Source organism: Megascapheus bottae, chromosome 5 (genome assembly GCF_031878675.1).
Source record: "Megascapheus bottae isolate mThoBot1 chromosome 5, mThoBot2.hap1, whole genome shotgun sequence".
Taxonomy (NCBI): domain Eukaryota; kingdom Metazoa; phylum Chordata; class Mammalia; order Rodentia; family Geomyidae; genus Megascapheus; species Megascapheus bottae.
In genome coordinates this window covers 26303365-26327712 of record NC_143513.1, presented here as the reverse complement: position 1 = coordinate 26327712, position 24348 = coordinate 26303365, and the positions used below count along the sequence as shown (strand labels likewise).

Sequence of the window (24348 nt, the reverse complement as noted above, 5' to 3'; positions counted from 1 at the left end):
TATATTAGCAATTTGCACTTCATGTAAGTGGCATTACTTTTTGATGTAGTAAAGTAATTCACATTAACTACTTGGCATGTTTAAATGTGTACCAACAATTCTCTATCTCAGCAGCAGAATGTTTTTTTTTTCTCAAAAAACCATTCTTAGTTCTCATAATGCAGACTATTTAGTGTAAGGAATTAAATAAATTTGACACAATTCCTAACCCACATTTCTGGATATAAGAAAAACAAGGGAAAGATTTATTACTTACAAGTTATATTTACCCCCCAAAAAGTATTGTGTCCAGAGATCTAGTATAATAGATCAGATAATTGAGAAATTATATTTCAATGTTGTAGCTTTTCATATTATTCACTTATGACTTTGCACCAAAACATCTGACCACAAATTTTTACTTCACCAATATCCATATTTTCGTTTCAGCTTCAGCTAAATGTCATCTGCTGATGGAGTTTAATGAAATTGTTTCAGAGCCATACAGTACTATATATCCCAGGAAGATTTCTGAACCCTTGCTTCTAACATTTTCCCCTTTATTCAGTGAGCATTGACTTCAACATCATAATTCATGACACAGTTCTATATCCTAAGTTTCAAATTTGTAAAATTCATTTGCTTCAAATAATCCCTCAATTTATTGTAAGAATGTTGAAGGCAATAGACCCCAAATCTTTACTTAGCACTGAGTTCTCTTAGGTTACTATATTAGCTGATATACATTTTGGTATTTTTTAAATTTTGCTTAATGAATACAGTCAAAGTTGAACAGAAAGTAAACATATGTCTAATCTATGGTAGCACATAAGACTTGATAGCTATTCAAAATGAGAGATCTTATAAATTATGATTTCACAACTAAAATATTTTTTCATACTTGTAATATAATTCATATTTGCAATGCATAATTTTAGCAAAGGTAAAATAGTATTTCTTCTGTTCAGATTAATATATTGCTAATTAATTCTACTACCTTGTCTTATTTTCCCCATATATTAATAACTGAAATCATTTTTGTCAAGCATATTTATTTCTGGATGCATTCTTGAGTAGTCATATCAGCATTTTACCTTAGAAATGTTACCTTTTTGTTTTTATGTGCCATGACCTAAAAATAAGTAATAGATTAGAAATTATTTGAAAAGTGACTGTAAGGACACAGAAGAGAACACTTACAATCAGTAATATTTTTAACAAGGAGATTGGGGTAGGGTTTCACTATTATCTCTATTATTAAATAACTGAACATCTTATTTCAGAAACACCAACTCTCAACATCAGTTCTCTAAATGTAAAGATTTAGATCAGAGCAACTTCACGTTCTATTACTGTGTCACAATACAGTGCTTAATTATTTTCCCCAAGAAGCTTTTAAGTATTGAATAAATGGAGAAAATTGGAAGGAAATATGGTGCAGTAAAGTACTGGCAATTCATGATTATTTTTTTTAAAAAGTAGACCATTTTTTGTGTTGGGATGATGATGATTTACTTCACAGGTAAGTGCTCATAAATTAAAGCGTGTGAGATTTTCTTTCAACTAATAAGTAGTCTAGTAACAGAAGAAAAACACTTAAATAAGAAGATTCTCATAACTACATAGACATAAAAATCTATGATGGGCTGTATACCCTATAGAAGTAATGTATTATTACATATATTAATATGTATCTATGACATACAAACCCTCAGCTTAACTTTAATTATGTTCTAAAATCTATGTGCCAGTGATTGTATATAGAGATTCCCTTCTTGAATACTTGTTTGTTAAACATGACATCTAAAATATGATGTAAAAATCAATGTTAATAAATTCTTTAATAAAAACCTAAACAAAAAGAATATTCACTAGATACTATGTTGAAAATGAACTATGAAACTTGTGGGTGGGAGCAGGAGGGAAGGGATGACATTGTTTAAAAAGAAATGTACTCTTTGTCTGACTTACTATCACCCTTCTGCACACATGCAGAAAGTTTTTAAAAAGTAAAAAAATGAATATTTTGTTTTCTGTAAAATGTAATTTTCTACTCATTCCATGAAAATAAATCATAGAAACCATGTGTGACTGTTTGATATTAGTTATACTTTGTCTTAGCTCTTTAGGCAACTTATTGACTTTCATCTTTTTCTCTTGAGTTGAGCTAGTCACAAGTCTGGCAAACCTTTTGAGTGCTGGACTTCTGATTCAGTGTTTCCTCTGAGAAATGTTATGTCCCAAGGTGTGGATAGGTGAAGGAAAGAGAACACCTAAGGAATACTCTACACTCCACTTCTGAAAATACATGTGCACAGAGGTCTGTTTTCAAAGAATTTGAGAGATTGAACTCAATGTCATCTTGGCAACATGTCAATCATCTCTCGATATTAATAGCCCCATTTGCACAGTGTTTAGTCTATGTCAGCTCTATGATTCTGTACATCTATATGATTTAATCAGTACTATATTTCCACAGCAAGGTAGTACATATTCATGTACTATGAGATTTTTCATGTAAAATGAGATTTTTGAGTATAGGGAGAGGTATGAACATAGAGAAGATTCAGTAAGAATATAATTTGATACAGAATGTTGTACTTTCATTTCTTCTAAGAAGATCAATTTTAGAAACTACATTCTTTTTTTCTGTTTATTTTCCATAGGAAAGCATGGCTTATTTCAATTGCTAGTATTTTTTTTTTGCCAGTCCTAAGCTCTGTCCTTGGACTTTCTCAAGGCGAGAGCTCTACCACTTGAGCCTCAGTACCACTTCTGGCTTTTTTCTATGCATGTGGTACTGGGGAATCAAACCTGGGTCTCCGTGCATGCTAGGCAAGCACTCTACTACTAGGCTAAACTTCCTGCCCTTCTAGTATTTTTTTTAAGTAACATTCTGCATTTCTAATAAGAAGGAAACAACAAGGGAAACATGCAGTTGGAAAGATCTTTCAAAAGGAAAGGAAAAGAATTCAAAAGAAAAAGAATTCAAAAGAAAAGGATTGGAGAATTTTTGCCTAAAGAGTAATGTGCAATTTATATTGAGGAGAAAGCACATAAAATCCAAACATACAACAGCCCATTTATAAATGAGCCAATGAGCTAAAAAGAGATCTGACAGAAGAAGAAGTAAAAAGGCTCAACAGACATCAAGAAATGCTCCACATCTATGGCCATAAAGAAAATGTAAATTAAAAATCATTGAGATTCTACCTCATCCCAGTTAGAATAGCTAAATCAAGAAAGCAAGGAAGAGAAGATGCTGATGGGGATGAGAGCACAAGGGAACTGTCTTACACTATTGGTGGGAATGTACACCTGTTCAACAACTCTGGAAAGCAGTGTGAATGTTCCCAAAAGACTAAACAAAGAGCCACCTTGTGATCCAGAAACCTCACTTTTGGGGGTTTATTCAAAGATTACAAATTAGGATATAGTAAACCCACCTGAACAATTATACTTATTGCTGCACTACTCAAAATAACCAAGGCATGGAACCAGTCACAATGCCTGTCAATGCATAAATGGATCAAGAAAATGTGGTATATATACAAAATAGAATATTCATCTAATAAAAGGAATGATGTAACACCTGTTGCAAATAAATTGAAGGACCTGAAAAGTTATGTTCAATAAAGTAAGTCAGGCCCCGAAAGATAAAGATTACATTTTTTAGTCAGCACTGGTTGCTTGTACCTGTAATCCTGCTACTCAGGTGGCTGAAACCTATGCATCTAAGCTCAAAGCCAGCAAAGGCAGCAAAGTCTATGAGACTCTGAGTTCCAATTAACCATCAGAAAACTGCCAAGTAGAACTGTGGCTTAAATTAGCAGAGCACTTGAGCCAAAGAGCTCAGCACAGAGTACCTGAATTCAAGCCCCACCACTGACAAAAACAATTTACACGATTTTGTTCATTTGTAGAATTTAGAATTAGTTTATAAATATATAAATAAGTACATTGGAGGGTTTGCAAATATTCACACATGTATTACCTGAAATATAGTGGATCCAGGGGAGAACTCAAAGAGTATAATTCAGAGGACTGTGTACAGAATTTTTTTCATGCATCAACATTTTATTTTTTCCATATATTTTTTTATACAAGGGTTACATTCTATTCACCAGATAACGAGTGCATTATTTCACATACATTGATACCCTTTCTCATGTCTTCCTGTGTATAGAAATTTTATATGCAGTATTTGAATATTAGAAGGTGGTAGAAATTCTGAGAGGTAGCACTTTGTGGAGATATGCAGGAGGTCCTGTCATCTCTGTCTTTTGCTTCTTGGCCACAAAATGAGCAGTCATGCTTTGCTATTCCAGTAAAACTGTGTGGCACAACCTCAGATCCAAAACAATAGTCAATTGATCATGGAATCAGACTTCCACAACTATGTGCAAACAATGCTTTTTGTCTGTGAAGTTATTGTCCTCAGATATTTGTAATAGCAATAGAAAGCTAAATGCACACATGGGATCCTAAGGGACAATCTAAATCCAGAAGTAGAATAAAATCATCTGATGCCTTTATCAAGATTTAAAAAGCACTGTTAGCACTCAGGAAATGAGTTTGGTACTCCAGAGGTCTGTATGCAAATTAAAAAGGTAGGAAAGTGTGATCACAGTAAGATGAAAACAGTGAAGCTGCCCAAGAAAGCCAGTGACAAACAAAATGGATTTGGCATTTTTCTAGGTTTTATTACAAATAGAAATATACCAATGAGATGTACTATAGAAATGTACTATAGAAATGTACTTCCCTGTCTACCACCAGACCCTGCTCCCACTCACGACTTGTCAGCCCAAGATCAAGGGTGTGACTTGCTTCTTATTGTGCTCTGATCAGTTTGATGAATGATGACTTCATCAGCAATACTTGGAGCACAAAATGTCAAATGACAACATACACGTGCATGAGTGAATGCATGGATTAATGAAAATGAATGGCCAGGGCCATATGTTTAAAGAAAGATCTAGAATCCCAGACTTGACTCAAAGTGAATAAGGGTCTAGAAACTTCTGATTTTAAGCATACCAAAAATCCACAAGCTTCATAGCTACAGCAAAGGATGCAGATATTGTAAAACAAAACAAAACAAAACAAAAAACAGAAAAAAGTGAAACAACAACTGACAAAATAGCTCAAATTTCAAAGCACTTGGGAATTTAATAAATTGTTTAGCACTTGGGAATTTAATACATCTTATCATACCTTTTTGCATTTGATTAGCTACCCTGCTTTGTGGGGTAGGAATTATGGCTGCCATCGTCAAAATGAGAAGACGGCCTCTCCTGTTGCAGAAAACACACAAAGATCTCTGCCTTCAGACTCTTTGGTTCTACAAGTGTCTGAAACTATATAGTGTGCACATGTATATAGGTGAGATTGTGGCTGGGTGTCACATAAAAGCCACCTTTCTACAACTCCAGTTTTATCTCACTGGTACACTGATCTGTGTGTAGTTCTTTCCTAAGGCACTATCATATTGGATTCAGTGCCTCACAGGAGCTAAGTCTCCCCAACTCCAGTATTGGTATATTGTTAAATTGAAATATAGGAAATACATATAATATCATTATGAAAAATATCTATAGTGAAATGCCACTTCTGCCTCATCTCCTGGAAACAGTGGGAAAACATTTACCAGCCCACTGAATAAGAGAGTAGAGTAAGGAATTATACAAAGAAAAAGAAAGAGATACTGAAATCTCTGTCTGGGCATCATTATTGGGCAACAGCTCATAGAAAATGCAAGTATAGAAATAAGCAAATGTCCCACTATTAAGGGATTCATTAGCTGTGTTAAGCAATTAAGTTTCCAATTTGCAGGCTGTAGGAGACATTGCTAACAGAAAATGTATATGAGAGGAGCAATATTAGCTTATCTCTTTATTCAATTTTATTTTGGTAGATTTCTGTTATCATAGTCAGCAATAATTTAAAAAATGAAATAGAAATTTCCAGAAATTGCTAACTCCTAAGTTTTAAATTTGCATACAATTCATTCTATATTGCACAATAAGATCTTCTGCTATCTCATTCCCTCCCAACTGGCACTCGAATCATCCTTTCCTCAGGCACATTCACACTGTGTCTGCACTACTTTCCCACCAGTCCCTTGCAGCCCTGTGAATTATCAGTTCAATCATTGTGACAACACAGTAATTACGATGAAATAATTCTTTTTTTAACAATGACTTTACAAAGTAAACTTTCCCTACAGTACATTTTAGTAATTTTTCTATTTTGTGATTAATTAATTTTGACCATGTATTGCCTCTAGTTTATAAAATAAGTGCTATTCTTGGTATTTATGTATTAAAGAAAGTACAGGATACCTAGGGATAGGTACTATTTACAGTTTCAGGCTTTACTGAAGTATCTCTCCTGAAGATAAGGAGAGATTAATACATGTCTATTTTTCTGTAGCCAGTAAATAGAATAGAGAGGACACAGTAAGTCAGCAGAAGGCTGTGCCACATCTAAGGTGAAACAGATTCCAGCAAGAGGCTGTGGATTGACAGGGATGGAGGGAGTTAAAAATAAAAATGACGTAAATATCAGGACATCAAGAACTGAACTCCGTTGATGAGGAAAAGGAGTGTCAGGTGTAAGAAGTAGCTTTCTAATTTGGAAGAACTGATTACTAAAGATCAAGGAAGTCACCCCAGATTTCCAGGTGAAAAAATAGCACATTGTTTTGACATGGAAAATTTGAGGACTACACCATAAAGACAATAGGCAGGGAGAAACTCATTCATTTTCTCACAGGCTCAGGGTAGATTTCTAAGTTGCAGATATATATTCAATATTCATTGCTTAATGAATCAAAACAGTATTTTTACAGTGTGTCACTTTCCCCTAAGCATATTAAACATGAAATATTAGCCAGATGATAGTGGCTTACGTCTGTAAGCTAGGTACTCAAGAGCCTGAGATCAGAGAATGGTAGTTCAACTCTAGCACAGGTAGGAAATTCCAAAAGATTTTATCTCTGATTATCTACCAAAAAAATTGGAAGTGGACCTCTACTGGCATTGCAGTAGCCTTGGACAAAATGCTCAAGGACAATGCTGAAGCCTGAACTTTTAGCCCCAGCACCTCCTCTGGAAAATGGACACCAAAAAATCAAAACAAAAAACCCCAAAGAACAATAACAAAGATCCCTTAACCTCTCTCTAGTCTCATAATTAAAAATAAATCAAGAAAGTCAATGATCTACCTTGATCCATAAAACAAAGGCTGGTATTTGTACCTTGAAAGGAACGTTGGACACACTACAAACTCATAAGGTGAACATCACCACAGGAACTTGCAGAGGGTCAACTCCAAATCTATTTTATTAGGCCTCAAATTAGTCATGAACTTGTCATGATTCAATTTATATATTCATTCACTATCTAAATATAATGAGTTAATGAAAAGTTACTGTTCATAAGAAAAATGGATGTCACCTGAGAATACAAAATTATGACACCATTCATTCAGTGTGGAACTAGAACAACATAACACTTGTTTCATAAGTGAAAGAAATGGTCTAAAATACTGAAGACAACAGAAGCTAAGGATGTGAGGGCAGGGAGGACTGCTTAGTGGGTGCAAGGGGAGGCATTTTTGAAACAGATTCCTAAACCTGGACTTTATTGAATACAACGCATTAAAGTCCTCTTCCCTTGAAAAGGTAAGTTATTGCCTACCCTATTTCTAGGCAAAAATGATTCTGGTAAGAACTGGGAAGGATCCAAGATGTTACCCTACTTCCAATTTAACAAATTAAATGTTTTGTAAATGTTGTGCAGAGACATCACACGTCTGGGTCATAGACAAACATTCTGGACAGAAGGCATCTTGAATTCATGACCCAGCCAATTCCCTTTCTCTGGGCTCATACATGAGCAACAAAGCTCTCCATAGATACATGCTGTGTATCCACTATCTGTTCTTCTGATGTGTGAGAAACCTCCAACTTAGGTAACCTATTATGCCTTTTTGGAAACTTTTTGTTGTTGTTGTTCGTTCGGGGCTTTGAATTCAGGGGCTGGGAGATGGACCTAAGCTTTTTTCCTCAAGGCTAGTGCGCTGCCACTTAAGCAACAGCATCACGTTTAGTTTTCTGCTAGTTACTTAAAGGTAAGAGTCTTATGGTCTTCCCTGGCCTGGCTGGCTTTGAACTTAAATCCTCAGATCTCAGCTAGGATTACAGGCATGAGCCACGAGTACACAACTCTGGAGACTGCTTAAATCATCTCATGCTGTATCAAAACTGCTCATTTCCAGATATTGCTCACTAACTAAACAATAGCCAAAAGATCACAAGAATGCCATCTGCTCTGATATCAAGAAATAGAGAACTACAGGAGAGGCCAGGGAAGGAGAACCAAGTCTAGAAATCCCAACCACACATTTTCAATGTATCTTGGCTTTTGAAGAATTCTTATCAATAGTTTGCTGTAATATCTACCACTGCTTCATCTACCAAACAGAAGCTAGGGTCAGATCTCACAAGACTGTTCCATATAATGTCTATTTAGACATGTATACAACAAGACTTCAAGCAGCAGATAGTAAGTTCAATCCTATCCTCTATGTTGGAGGATGTTGAAGTCAAACATTGACGTTCAATGGGTTAATACTAGTAGTGTGTAGACTCTAGGAGAAAGATCAGAGGTAATTGTCAGGTGGACAGATTGACTATTGAGGAGAGATTGACATGTATGATTCACGGGGCAAAAACAGTACCACTAATCAAGTTAGCTAAAGTTAAAGAGTGCCTCTTCTTGTAGACAAAATTCTCCAAGGGCTGTGCAGGAAATCCAGCTTAGCTGTGTTCCTGGAAATCCTTCCCACCCTCAGTAACTAGGACAGCCCCACACTGATACATCTTGAGTTATCTCAGTGCTCCATGGCCTTCTGATGACATTTACTTTAAACAAGCTCATTGCTTTTTGGGATAGATGAGTTAGTAGCCTGCCATCACAAATATAAAAGTCATAAGAATGTATGAGACTCTGAGGAAAAAATACTGTTTCAATTGCCCACCTGTACCCTCAATGTAACCTATGTTATTTTAGACAGACACGTGAACCTATCTCCAATGTGGTTGCATAGCTGGCTATACTTTATGTCTCTCAGCTCATTTTATGAATAAAATTAATGCTAAAACTATTTGAAGGGAGAACAAGAGGTCATGCAGTATAGATGGCCCCCTTCTATATGTCCAAACCCTCAGTCTGGTGGTATTCACTGGACCCAGAGCATACTTACGGGGTTATTTGGTAGGAGTGTTGTAGAAAGACATGCAGAGGTGCTCTGAATACAGTGCCTGGGACTTCCTCTGTTGTTTCCAGTAGAGTCTTCAGTGGGGTTAAGGGTGTTATGGGTCAAGTCATGGTCAGAGTTGTCCAGGAGGCATTCTATATCCAAAGTAAACTGGGACATTTGTAGAAATTCAGCATAAATTTAGCAAATGGCCATGAAAGAACACATACTATTTCGCTGGGAATATCTGAAGGGAGAAATCCTGAAGTTCCACATCATTCATACCTCTCCCTTTCTTGTAAGTAGTGAGGTCTAAAGTACTTCTTCCCAAGGCACTGGGGGTGGATCTCTACAAAATCAGGACATTCTCTTCCAGTACCTATGCTTTCAGCTTTTGCCTTCATACCTCCTCTATCTCTACCACAATCTTTCATCTGAAGGAGGGGGCATAGTTATTGTTATAAAACTTACTCAAAATTAAGATGAAATCTTTGAGCCTCTTATTGCCTGGTTTTATCCAGAGGGTAAACTGTTACAAAGAAGAATGAGAATGGTCAGGGAAGAATCTTCAACTCCCAAGGCTCTTCTATGTAAAATCCATTCTATAGTTTTTCTAAAATTTAAATTTAATTGTATTATAAAGATGATGTACAGAGGGGCTACAATTATATAAGGTAATGGATACATTTCTTTTTGAATTGTTGTTACCTCCCTCATTTTCTCCCATCCTTCCCCCTCCCTCTTCCTTCCCCACAATTCCTTCCTTGCCCCAATCCAGTTGTAAAGTTTATTTCCAGTGATATTGGTAGCCCAAGTTTGTCAAAATATAATGAGGGAAATGGTGGCCAGATCCTCACAAACAGCCCTTAGATTTTCCCACAGACTAGAGTGGTGATGTTCATATCTGGCCAAGCAAAATTGGTCCTGTAGTTAATTGCCACAGCAGAATTCTGACTAACACTCTTATCTCAACAAGATAAAGCTCAAGAACACTGTTTGCTGCTACATAAGCTACCTGTGTTACAGAGAATACTCTAGATGTATCTTAGAGTAGGTATTCCCTCCTCCCTGTGTGAGAGATGGAAGCGTTTCAGGGTTCTGATTGTTTGAAGCTCATTGCTTGATCAGGATTATAGAGGTGAAAGGCATGCAATGTGGGGAGCTCCTGCCACTGAGCCCCATGGATGGTTCTTGTTTAGTAGCTTCTCCTCCAGGTCAGCTGACATTGGCTGTGATTCTCTTTATTTCCTATTTTCTTCAGATCTCAATTCTCTTGCAAGCTAAAGAACTGCTATTGATTTCCTGCTTACTTAGCTTTTTTTTTCTTGTATTAAATTTGGGAATAACAACTTACAAGCTTTTAATGTATTGGAGTTGAAACAATCTAAGCATTTTAACAAGCCAACTGGATGTATTTAGGCCTATTAAAATAAATACACAGTTTTTCTTTAAAATGGTTTATATAAACAACCATGAGAAGTGTTCTATGCAATAGTGCATATAGAAATAAAATAGGTAAGATGTCAATTGCTCTTGGTATAGCTATAAGTAAGTAATTTTACTAACAATTGCAATGGAGTACTATATCTAAAATCAAATAAATCAATTTTATTTCCACAGACCAACATAAATTTCAGGATATAATACAAAAAGATGAAAATTTCATAATATCAGTGCTATTTTGCTATATGCAGTGTAACTTATAATGCATAAAACATCAGTGTATAGTTTATAGTACACAATACCAAAGGATTCATCAAAATGGAGGAATTTCAAGATGCCACTGTCTCTGGCATATAAAAAGGACAGTACTAAGATGTAGCTGTACCTACAAAGATTATAAAAGTTGGAAGACTGCAAAAACATATCAAAATTTTCAAGTTTAAGCAAGAGCTGTATAAAAATGCTTGATACATGATATTCTATTACACATATTAAGCATGCTTCATAATCCTCACAAATGAAAGTCTAAATGTGATTTGATTTTTCCAAAGCACAAATACTAACGGACGTATCATAGACACTTGTTAGACAATTTTGTACCATGTTATGTTATAAACACATCTGAAATATTAACCCATAGAGAGATTGTTAAGTCATTATTCCTTTCCAAAATGTTAGTATCTTTAGGGTTTTGTACCTGTAATAAATCTGTTTTCATTGGATTATCTCTTATTCAGCCCACATGATAAACCAATCTGTACACCTGTCTATCCTTGAATGCAGTGGACTATGTATGTAGAATATTAAAGCTGACAGACTCAAAGATTTTATCATTAAGCCCAGGTGCTGAGTTCAAGGCCCAGGACCGGCAAAAAAAAAGATAGGGGATGTCCAATCCCTTATCAAATTGATTCTTCTGCATATCTAATTCTCTGAAGCCAAAAAAGGTGCTTATTTGTGTTTTAGCTGTTTCGGAAGAAAAACAGGAGATGGAAAAAGTGGGCAAAGTTTTGTATTATCAGCTAAAGGTTGAAGCCAACTTTTATAATCATGGAACATGTGGTGGAAACCATTCAGAGTCTTACTCATTATATTCATAAGAATTGTTGTATATAAACTTTCATCTTCTCTTGACAAATAAGAAAATGCTGACTCTGAACTTTAGCATCATTTTCAAATCACAGGACTAGAAGTTTTAGGGCTGCTATGAAAAACCAGAACAATCCATCTCCCAAGTTCTTATGCTTACTATTTGCATTCTCTTTCTTTCTCTCTCCTTGTTTGTCATAGAGCTTAAACAGCGCTATTTATATTTTTTTGAACTTTAATCAACACACTTTTCAGTACGGATCTCGGCTATCTTTGAATAACTCAGATCTTTAATCAATATTCTTCTACAGCACATAAATATATATTTCTTGTATGCACAAAACAAATGGGTTTTTCCTATGTTTCTCAGGTTCCTGAGGAGCCTCATGGTAAGTCAGCATGCACAGACTCTTTATGTCTGTTCTTTTCCTGTAGACTTCTTGTCCTACCAAACTCTCCCCTCTGTGCTCAGAGGTATGTCCACTGTCTCTGCAATGTCATTGGGTCTCTTCCATTTTTAGATCTACAAAGAACCTGTGGCTATTGGTTCAATAACATGTCCATCTGCATCTGCATTAAGCAGAAGGCCTCCCAGGAACATCAACTATTGCTAGGCGCCTGCTCCAGTATATAATGACCTATTTTCCCTCCTTTTTCATACTATCTTTGCTCATCTCTGGGTCATGAAAGGAAGAAGAGTTGGGCTAACTTGTCCCTGTCCTACCCATCACTGCTCCCTTGTGGCAGAAAGCCTCCCTTCCTGAGGTTCCTCTCCATTCCATCTGCTTTCCACACTGCCCTACAGCAGCCTTATCTCAAAGACTTGGGATTCCCTTTGAAACTTTGTTTTAAAAATATAAACAAAGAAGGTTAAAAACACAGAGGGATCAATTAATACTACTGCAAGGGATCAAGAAGGACATCAAAAAGAGGGAGACATTGCAGCGCAGACTTGAAGTATGGTTAATTCATTAATAAAATCCTCACCAAGAATTGAATAAGAAATAAGAGCAGTTCATTTTCCACACAGTGGCTAGTACCACTGCTGTAGCTGTTGACCCTGTTCATCTACTCTGTGCCCTTCTTTAACCTCACAAGTGCAAACAAACAAGATGAAAATAAAATAAATAAAAACCATCAAAATAAAATAAATAAAAACCAGGGACAATGGCAACTAAAAGTGTTTCTTGTTTTCTTTTGTTGGCGTTCATTTCAGAGAATATTATTTTATGTGACTGATCTTTTATACATCGTTATTGAGCCTTTGTTAACCACTTTTTTATTAAAACTTTTTATTAAAACTGAGTTTTACAACATATTTCAAATGTCATGTTCTATAAACAAGTATTCAAGAAAAACATCTCCATATGCAATTACTGGCATATAAATTTAAGAACCTAATTAAAACTAAGCTGAATCTTTGTATGTCATAGATATATATCAATCTATATAATATAACATATCATTTTTGCCTATAAAATATATATCGTATCATAGACCTATAGCTCTATGTAGATATATTTATATCTCCAAATTCATGTCAATGACCTAGAGCACCCGAGTATTGAGTCATCACTCTTGTATTGCTTAGATCTAATACTCACATATCGAGGAGACCATGTACCTTTGTTTCTTTGGTCTTGACTTATCTCCCTTAACATGAGTTTCTCTAGTTCTATCCACTTCCTAGCAAATGCCATTATTTATCTTGTCTGTTGGCTATGTAGAATTCCATTGTATATATACACCACATTTTCTGTATCCATTCATCTGCAGTAGGGCATCTGGGTTGTTTCCATCACTTGGCTATTGTGAACAGTTTAGCGATGAATATGGCTGTGCAGGTGTCCTTATCATATCCTGGGTCATTATGCTCAGGGTAGATCTACTCAGGTAGATGCCTAGGAGTGGTATGACTGGGTCGTAGGGAAGATCTATTTTTAGTTTTGTGAGGAACCTCCAAACAGCCTTCCAGAGTGTTTGTACTAGTTTACATTCCCACCAGCAGTACAGGAGGATTTCTCTTTCTCCACATGCCCATCAACCGTCAACCAGTCTTATGTATATCCCCCTTTGGACTCAGTGTGTGAAGGTCTAGGTCCTGTATCATGTCCCAGGGTGTGCATATATATCATATACATGTACGTATATAATATATGTATGTACATATATAACATGTACATATCATATGATATCATATCATATATGCATATATTATATATGACATATATTAATCATTCAGTGTTTTCACTTGTAGATTTATAAGCATATGCTAGTTACCACAGATGAAGGAAATTATGCAGTCTATTTTTCTTTGGCTCTGGCTTACTTCACTTCACTTAATGTAACTTTTTCCTGCTTTATTTCCTTACCAATGGTATAGTATCAAATGAATACCAAGAAGCAGGAGTTTGTGCACTTAAAAAAGAGTGAATTCAAGGTGAGTGGATAGATAAAAGGAGGGAGGAAAGGTAGGCAAATGAAGTCATAATACTAAATGTGAAAATGTGCTTCATGTGAAAATGAAGCAAGATAAATTCAGAGGGTGGATGGGTTTAGGAGATGGGGGAGAATGACAAAAATGGTGATATTGATCAAGATGCAATTTTAATGCTGGACTCCAGTGGCTTATGCCTATAATCCTAGCTATTCAGGAGGGTAAGATCTGAGGATCATGGTTCAAAGCCAACCTGGGAATAAAAGGCCATGAGACTCTTATCTCCAGGTAACAATCAGAAGACCAGAAGTGATGCTGTGGCTCAAAGTGATGGAGCACTACCCTTTGAGCTGAGTTCAGGGACAGAGCCAAGACCCAAGGGGTTAAGCCCCATGACTGACAAAGAACAAAAACAGAAACAATTTTAATCACAGAATGACATCTTGAATTGAAATCTTTTATATAGCCATGCAAAGATAATAGTAGTAGTAGTAACAATAATAATAATAATAATAATAATAATAATAATAATAATAATGGCAAACATTAAATGTAATGAGGATTTGCTCCACCTTTGCCTCCCTGGGTATGCAGTGGCTCAGCTAACTTGTAAGCCAAGGTTGTCTATCTGAACTCCTCACTTCTCTTTCCTTCCCTTCTACCTCATCCCTGAAGCCCCCAAACTATATACTATACTAGTATTCTGAATACTAGATTCTGAATAGATATTCAAAGCAAGGCAAGTATGCTAATGTTGGCCTTTTGAGAATAAAAAGTGGGAACATGTATTGGAGAGAAAATTGGCTTTCCTTTCAAATAAATCAGATTGAATCCAACCTCCCAGGGTTACTAAGAAAAATCATCCTAACAGAACTTCTACTTTCTTGTATTTCAGTGGGGATTAATGTATTAGCTTCTATGTGCTGTTTCAGATTTAGAAACTATAGCTTGTTGCATAGCAGTAATAGTAAGATTAATGCATCATGAATGTGAATCTGATGGTTTAAATGAACTCAGTACCTGATTTGGTGGCTGTTTAACCTTAAATTTAGTCTTCATTTCCTGTTCTATTTTCCCAATGTAGGAAATGCAAATGGAGATTTTCAGGTGTTAAAATTTGGTGTGAATTTGAAATTGGAATCGGGTGCAGAAAAAGTAATAGATTCACATAAGTTATACATATAAAGCAAGTATGTACACACACATATATTATTTGATCTGTAAACATTATTTTGCTTTTTTTTATATTTTTCATTTGTTTATTTTTATGCCAGTCTTACCCAGGTCTTAAACACAGGACATGGGCAATGTGCTTTAACTTTTTTACTCTAGGCTGATACTCTACCACTTGAGAAATAACTCCACTTCTGGCTTTTAGTTGGTTAATAGGAACAAAAACCCTTACATATTTTCTCCTTGGGCTAGCTTCAAATTTCAGTCCTCAGATATCAGCCTCTGAAGTAGATGAGGTTATAGGCTTCAGACACAGATTCCTAGGGACTATGTCATTTTTGAGCCCCACCAACAGCATAGTTTTATGAAATAACTTATCAGTCTGAAAAAATGTCCTAAAATGAAGGGATTTGAACAGAATATTTCCCCAGATCACAGGCATGTATCTTTTCCTGTTTGTTAAAAAATTGGAAAGACTCTGATATTACATGACACATTTTAAAAAGGCAATTTAAATTCTCTTCTCACTCAGTCAGATTTGAATGAAAGCACTTCAAGTTTTTATTTTATTTGTCTTTTCAGAGGGGTGAAAATAGAGTTACTATCACAGAGATAACCCTTATCACTTTTCTGCGAAATGATTCTACAGCTCAAAAATTATTTTGACAATAAATATGTCTGGTTTTGGAAATGAATCCCCACCACTTTATTCTCTTGGGAGTGCCTTCCCCCAATTCATCCATATCAATACTTGATAGAATCTATGGCATGTTACACAGAAAATAGTATAGAAAATGGAGAGAGATGATTTCTCTAGCATGCCAATTAATTTTACTATTAATATTACTCATCTGTCACCAAGTGTCAGTGGCTCAGTGCCGAAAATCCTAGTTACTCAGGAGGCTCAGATCTGAGAATCACAGCTTGAAGCCAGCTGGAGCAATCTGAGATTCTTCTCTCTAATTGACCACCAGAAAACTGGAGGTGGAGCTGTGGCTCCTGTGATACAGCCCCAGGCTTGAGTGGAAAAAGCTGAAGAACAAGGTCTGGCCCTAACTTCATCCGAGTAAACACACACATTTAGATGCCAAAAATCTTTCTTTGTAACGTTCCCTAGTTTCTGTGCATAGTATTTCTTGGTCCTATAGTGACTTAAAAATCTGTTGCTTTTCATTTTTTTTTTCTTTTTGCCAGTCCTGGTGCTTGAAGTCATGGCCTGGGCACTAAAGTCAGGGCCTAGGCTTTCTCAAGATTAGAGCTCTACCACTTGACCCACTGCACTACTTCAACTTTATCTATGTATGTGGTACAGAGGAATCAAACCTGGATCTTCGTGCATACTAGGTAAGCACTCTCACTAAGCCAAACTACCAGCCCCCAAATCTGTTGTTTTTATATACAAGTTGTTAAGAGCTCTAGAGACTGAGGGCTGTGTCCTATTTATGACATAAATCTGTTATACATTCATGGGCAAGTATTGTAAACTTTCTTTGCTTTGGTTGCTTTTGTCAACTGGGGAAAATATTTCTAGGAAATAAAACACATAGAAATGTTTGGAGGGGGAAAATAGAATGACGGGAAATCATATTCTTCTATAAAACAAATTTTACATTGCTGCATTATTACATTAATTAATACACTAAAATGTTTCAAAGTAGGAAACATTGGCTGTCATTGTCAATATTGAGACTCAGGGTTATGTCCTATTCTACATATTATTTTCAGGTCTAGGATTTTTTTCCTAAATATATATGCATATATACAAGTAAGATGAAAAAATTATTGAGAAAGTATTACCCAAGTTAATGCAGCTAAAAGTAACCCTGTTCAGAATCTACCCATCTTTGTAAGTACCCCCTGACTCTATCGTTCCACTGAGGCACGTCACCATCTGAATGTATAAAACTGTAACTCCGTGTAACAAGGACAGTTTAGTGACTTTATTACATGGGGGTGGTGGCACAGCCCACCAAACAAAATTGTTCACACTACTAAGTGGTATAATGCATGTTATATGATACAATAAAAACACCTGATGAAAGTAGACATTACTGATTCTTTTTTGATGATCCTCAGTTTTGAATATCTAAACTATTTGAAAAGATTTTGTGGCAGACAACTTACTTAGATAATCACATTGTGTTTCACATAGACATTATTATTATTATATTTAATTTTTTGCTGGTTCTTGGTCCTAAACTAAGGACCTGAGTGTTACCCCTGAGCTTTTGTGCTGAAAATCTAGCACTCTACCATTTGAGCTATAGCCTTTTGATAGTTAATTGGTGGTTAAAGTTTCATGGACCTTTCAGCCACATATGACTTCAAACCAGGATCCTCTGGTCTTAGCCTCCTGAGTTGCTAGGATTACAGACATGAGCCACTGGAGCTCAGCATTATTATTTTAAAATTATTACATTCATCCTATTTGCTATGAGATTTACTGGCGTGGAAAGGATGAATCTATAATTGAATCAAAGAAGCAGGATTTGCTGAGCATACTAAAGCAATCTAAATGCATATTAGAAGTGGTAAAAACTGGTCATGGCAGCACTTGCCTGTAATCTCAGCCACTCAAGAGTCTGAGGCTAGAATATTACTTGCATTTCAGACTAGGAGTTTGAACCAGAGCTCTAGATCAGTTTGGGAAAAGAGACAAATTTGCTTAACTACAATAACTACAATATACTATAACTATAATAGTACAATCTGTTCAGTAGAAATATAAGAAGCTAGAAATAGAGAAATAAAGGGTGACTTTGTGTATACTGTAACAACAACCAATGTATTATACTGGATATAAAATAGGACAAAAATAATACAGATTACAAATGGAGTTTAGAAAATACTGGCGAAAAAAAGATCTGATTTAAGAAAACCAGAAAATATTCCTTTAGACAAAATCATAGGTAGATTCAGGTGCTGTTTCCTGTTGAAAATATTTGCGTATCTTTCAAATCCTCACTTACTAGCAAAGTACTTCAGTCATTTGTTTGTGACCCCTCTACCCTCCATGAAAAGGGAAATCTCTAGGAAACTTTTCAGAGACAAACTCTTATACACCTCCACTCTTACACACATCACCCTTTTCACATGGATACAGGTCAATGCGAGGAATACTGCAAGCTTCTTTGGCAGCAAGCATATTTGTAAAAATGGCAAATTATGTAAATGTATTAGAAAATCAATATGTGTCCCCAGGAGGAAGCTTGAAAAGAGACTAGCTTGGGGATCTTCATATAGTGTTCTGTCCTGAGACTATGGCAGGGTCACAAATAGAGCCCCTGGGTTAGGTTGGCCATCTGAGAATATTCTGGACATTGTCAGGTGGGTGTGTCCAAGAGGACATTCAAAAACTTCAACTGAAGAGAGTTTAATAAAGGGTTTGTTCACAGAGATATGAGTTTGGCTAAGAATCTTAAATTGGGGAAATACATCAGTGATACAATGACTAAAAAGTCATTATCTCTCAAAGCCCAGGGAGGAGTAAAAGAATTCGTCATTCTAGAACCTGTGTGCACTACTGCTTTGGGCTCGACCTGCTTCTGACAAAGGATGTCCTCCAAGGAAAAAGCCTGAACGGCAAAATTACTATGTAAACCAATCTTGTCCTTCTGGATTCTGGTACTGATATGGGCGTCCCATTGGCTGAATTTGGCTGAAAGCCAGAGTGGAATGGAGCCGACATGCAACTAGGGGCCACAAGCACCTTCTGTGGTGGTCTCATCCTCATCATCGTTCACACATTCTCTCCTACCATCCAACAGCTTGGCCTCCAAGACCATGATTGCAGGGATGCAGGACGCTGATCCTCACAGTCTTTAGTACTTCTGACTATATCAAATATGAGGTGAAGAGAGGAACATTTATGCATCAATCTACAGAGAAAAATAAACTTGTAATGTTAATTGCTTCAATTCATATAGTAACCTAGAACTTTAATTTCTTGATGGTTACATAGATTTATTTCTTAATAAGATCTATAATTATGTATAAATCCATTGAATAGCCCCCAAATTCTGTGCTCTTCCTATATCTACTGGAGGTATTAGAGATACTTACCTAAATATGGCTCCATTGCAGGGAGTAAGAATAGCTAAGTCATCTTCACAAGGAATGCTATGCTAGCCACGTGTAATTTGGCCTGTAAGTATCACAGTATTTCTAAAGAATGAATGAAAAAGTGATGAAAGTGATACTGGATAAGATGGCATGCTATCAGCTATGTCTGGTAATCAAAAGGAAGATTAAATACTCAATTAATTGTTGCCTTCCATTATTACAGGTTGAATAGAAATTGACAATACCCTGGGATCATTTAATGACTAAAATTGTTTGTGTATGAAACCTGCATTTTAAAAAATCCCCCAAACAGAACTTCCAATATTTGTTGTTGGAGTATCTGCTACTACTATACCTCCAAACCTTTTGTCTATGTGAATGGAAGCATCCTCTAAATGCAAATGTTGGAAGTAAAAAGAGTGCAATGACCTAACCCTGAGCAAACTCAGGGGTACAGGTACATATTTATCTAACCTAAGGACCCGAGCTCCTCTGCAGCACATTCTCCTTGTGGCTACCTTTGATAAAGTGCTTGTACTCTAGAGCAGGTACTGGCTTTCCCAATGAAATGCTTTCCTGCACACTATTTCTTGGTTGAATTTTATTGTGCATTCAGGACGATTCTTTTCTGAATGTTGTTCAATGAAATATTTATAACATTGCAGACTATTAAATAAACAAGCAATTCTATTCTGGGTTTATTCATCTGCCCTCAGAAACCTTTCAGTTCTGCCGAGTTCACTGTTTAGGAGACCCATGGAGCTCAGAGGATGGAGAACCCATGCAATGTCCTTTGTATGCCTCTCATTCTTTATTTACATCATGCAATATCTACTCAATGTGAAGCTAAAGAGCTAAAAAAAATGGGACACATTCTTTTATGAGCTGAATACATAGTAACCTTTTGTTGTATTTGATTTAGACCATTTGCAATAATAAAAATCCTAGATTAAGTCTTAGTTTTTTTCAGACTGAACTTCAATTTTCTCTCCACTGAGAAAGTGAGTCAAATTCTTATTTATACTTGACAATATACATACTGAAAAAAACAATATGTTAATTATGTTTACTTTTTGCTGTGTATGATTTTAATAGTGGGGCTCCGAATCTGAGCTGTCCTTTAGCTTTTATGCTCAAGTCTGCTGCTTTACCACTTGATCAGAACTTCCTCTTCCAGTTCTTTGCTGTTAATTGGAGATTAGAGTCTCACTGGTTTTCCTGCCTGAGCTGATTTTGAGCTGCAGTCCTCAGATCTCAGCCAACTGAGTAATGAGAAGGATTATAGGCATAGATGTCCGATGCTCATCCATAAAAAAAAAACATGCTTTTGTGTATAAATACCACATCTTGTTGATCCAATCATCAACTGAAGGGCATCGGGGTTGGTTCCATATCTTTGCTATGATAAATAGTGCTGCATCGAACATCGTGTGCTAGTGGATTTAGTATGTCCTTGTTTCTGGACGATTGGGCAAATGCCAAGTAGGAATTGCTGGGTCATAGGGGAGCTCTATGTTTAGTCTTTTGAGGAGATCTATGCTTTAGTCTTTTGGTTGAACGAGTTTGCACTCCCTCCTGGCCACGTCCCCTCCAGCATATGTTGTTTTAAATTTCTTGATCCTGACCATTCTAACTGGAGTGAGGTGAAATCTTAGAGTTGTTTTGATTTGCATGGAATTCTATGCTGATGTCAGAAAGAACGACATCGCCCCATTTGTAAGGACATGGAAAGACTTAGAAAAAATCATATTAAGTGAGGTAAGCCAGACTCAAAGGAACATAGGCTCAATGGCTTCCTCATTTGTCATAATAAGTAGAAACCTTGGGCTCTTCTAGCAGAGATTTACAGTAGAACAAAACCTAGATATTTAAGGCCATATAGAATGAAGCTAAATGAAAGGACCTCCAGGATATAGAAACAAAAGCCATATGATGAGTGATTGTTGTCCTTAATGTATTATGTTATCTCTCATCTCTTTAGCTGTCCCTTGGTTATCTCATATTGGTACAGTATTTCACCTGGTTATCTGATATATTGTATATATGTATATTTGGTCTTTGAAGTCCAATAAGGAAGGGAAGAAAACAAGATAAAGGGCTGAGATGGAGGGAGAGAAATGGGGACCAAGACATGTGAAAGGGTATCAATGGATGTGAAATAATTCACCTTCTATCTGGTGAATATAATGTAACCCTTCTTTTAACTACAATTTAAAAAAACAAACAAAAATATGTTTTCAATATTACTTATGGTAGCTCATTAAAATATTCTGTGTTTTGCAAATCCAATGTTTTAATTCAAGCTCATCACACACACACACACACACACACACACACACACACACTTACACACACATACACACTCACACATTTTTGGCCAAGTCCGAGGCTTGTGTTCAGAGCCTGAAAGCCTTGGGCTTTCTAAGTCTAGAGTTCTACCACTTGAGCCAATGCACCACTACCGGCTTTTTCTATGTACTTGTTACCAAGGAATCAAACCTGGGTCTTTGTGCATGCTAGGCAAGCACTCTAACATTAGGCCAAACTCCTGGCCCTACATATATTTTTTTATACTGTAACACCTTATTCAGTGTAGCTACTTCTTATCATTCCCTACTATGAAAATGAGCACAAAGTTCTAGAGATTTGAGATTGTACATGTGGATAGTGTGACTTTTTATTTTGAAGAAGAAAATATGCAGACAAGAAAGTAGTTTGGAGGTGAGTATCACGAGGATATAGCATATATGTTAGGTCATTACTAGAGAAACACAGAAACAATGGAGGAATGCAACTAGATATGAAAATCAAAGTGAGTGAAACAGCAGAAATGGATGGGAGAGAGGCATTGGCTTAAAAATGGAATTTGAAGTGACAGGATTTCAAACCCTGGAGTGTAGCTATAAATAAAGAGCAAGAAGGTGTCAAGGCATCTGAGACTTGGAGGTTGTAATATGGAGAGATAAAGGAAGACCCAAGGAGAAGGAGAGGGTGGGACCCAAGGGCCGTAGGACAGTGAAGGATCTGGGCACATGTGTCTGGGATCCTGTCTGGCTCTTCCGCTTAGGTGATGTTGTCTGATAGATCACCCCCAAGGTAATTCCTATGGTGTCCATTGTTGTAGGTTCTTTGTAAAATCCTGGTCGTTTTCTCTTTCTGTAACCAAGTCCCTTGTCTTTTCCTTTCCAAATTGGTTTGATGTTAAAAAGTTCTTTTCTTCTCAGATGATGATTATCATTATCATTAAATGATGATTATCATTTTCATTATTGTTGTTGTGCTAGTAGTATTGGTGTTTGAACTCAGGATCTGGACACTGTCCTTTAGCTTTGGTACTCAAACCTGGTGCTCTACTGCTTGAGCCACAGCTCTAATTCCAGGTTTTTTGTTTTTTGTTTTTTTTTGGTTAATTGAAGCTAAGAGGCTCAAAGACGTTCTTGTCTGATCTGGCTTCTAGCCACAATTCTCAGATCTGAGACCCCTCCTGAGTGATGACAAATGTAAACTACAAGTACCTAGTTCATGTCAATTTGTTGATTGGATTTTCTCCACTTTTTTTTTTTTTGCTTTTTCAATCATTCAACTTTATTAACATGTAAGCTCTTGACAGTCCCCCAAATAAATATCAGTTTGTAAAAATAGGCCATTTTAATATTTCATTTTTACAATTTAGTAACTAGTTTTCTTGATTTCAGATAAGTAAGGCTCTTTGCTAACAATCAGAAACAACACAGTGATGATGATTTTCCTGATTGGTGTGTATTCTTCAAAAATTGTGAGTTACTTGTATGAAATGTCTGTTAAACTAGTAAGACTGCATTGATATGTCCATCATTTTCAGGATTGTAGGTGACTTGGGCATATTTACTGCAAATAACCTTGCCTTCTTGTGTCACTAAGCCCAGCTAGCTCATTTTCACTTCAATGACTGTCCATTTGGTAATGACACCTAAAGTTGTAAAAATTGGAGATTGGGATTCTTTTTTACTCCAAGTATTGGCAGGCAAAAGGTGGATTTCAGTTCAGGATGTGTTACATGGGCCTTCTTGAAACAGAAGCTCATTGGTCTGACCAACCTGAGGAGGCTTTCTTATAAATCCATCTCCAACAAAGCAGACTTAACTACCCTCTTTCATGCCTTCTTTTTTCTCTTCCCCAAAGGAATAACTTTTAATACTTCTATTTCTCTCTGGGAATGAACTTTGGGCACTTTCCTGCCTTCTCTTTCCATTTTTGTTTAATCATTTTTGGATAGTACTTTTGCTTGGGATTGTCCTTCTCTGCCCAGCAGATAGGCAGGTACTGCTACCTGAGGAGTTTTCTTGTCATCTTTTTGTTTGGTGTTTCTTTTTTCATTTGTATTTTCTCAGGATGACTCTGTTTGTGGTAGAGCTTAGCCTTCAGGCCAATCATTATTATTATTGTTGTTATTATTATTATTATTGTTATTTTGCCTTCTTTGTTCATAAGCCTCTTGGTTCCCTTTTTTTTCCTTCTTCTTCTCCTAGTAATCCAAATGATATCCATAGCATTTATGGTGTAATTCAATATATTCATTTTGTGGCATGTAGACAGCCAGGGGGCCACCTGATGCTGCCTCAGGAAGGAAAAGAAACTGTCAGGTTTAGGGTCTCAAATACCCATGAGCAGCCTCTGCTCAAACAAGAACTGGAAAGCTTTTTCCATGTTCTTTTTTTCTTACATATCCCAGAGGTCTAATCCAGTGGACTTCATTACTGAAGATGATGTATCTTTTCAAATCATAGGAATAGCTGTGGCTCTCTGAAGGCAAATTATTTTTTTTTGATTCAGCCTTTAGTCATCAGTAAGAGACAGTGGCTTAGAATGAGTTACAGAAATCAATTGCTACAATGTAAACATATGCTGAATAGAAACTTGTG

The 24348-nt window shown here is 36.3% G+C and overlaps 1 pseudogene; it reads right to left on the bottom strand.

Annotated features, from left to right (window-relative positions):
• Positions 1 to 23247: 23247 nt before the first annotated feature.
• LOC150063145 (ribosome biogenesis protein NSA2 homolog) lies at positions 23248 to 24014 on the bottom strand (annotated as a pseudogene).
• Positions 24015 to 24348: the final 334 nt, after the last annotated feature.